Source organism: Morone saxatilis, unplaced genomic scaffold, assembly GCF_004916995.1.
Source record: "Morone saxatilis isolate NCDOM2014 unplaced genomic scaffold, NCSU_SB_2.0 Contig24, whole genome shotgun sequence".
NCBI classification, from domain to species: Eukaryota; Metazoa; Chordata; class Actinopteri; family Moronidae; genus Morone; species Morone saxatilis.
The window spans coordinates 14,099,243-14,099,472 of NW_023339807.1; the positions used below are offsets into that span (position 1 = coordinate 14,099,243).

Sequence of the window (230 nt, forward strand, 5' to 3'; positions counted from 1 at the left end):
AATATAACAGACAAACCCTAGATGGCATTTCCTGTTTTGGTGTAAGCTCTGGTTGGCTCTGGCAAAGTCACAGTTCACCACTGTACAAATTTGACCAGTGAATGTACACGGTAGGTCAGTGTTGTCATGGTGGAATTTGCATTTGAAAATGGAGAGGTCATTATTTTAGTGGTGTATTAACCTGTTCTGTGTTATATTATATATGAAATATAATAAAAAAATATATATTT

General features: G+C 34.3%; 1 protein-coding gene across 1 annotated transcript in view; it reads right to left on the minus strand.

Annotated features, from left to right (window-relative positions):
• The window catches only part of LOC118335330 (DENN domain-containing protein 3-like), a gene marked incomplete in the record, with an annotated part of 15,127 nt that overhangs the window by 4,880 nt on the left and 10,017 nt on the right, over window positions 1–230 (minus strand).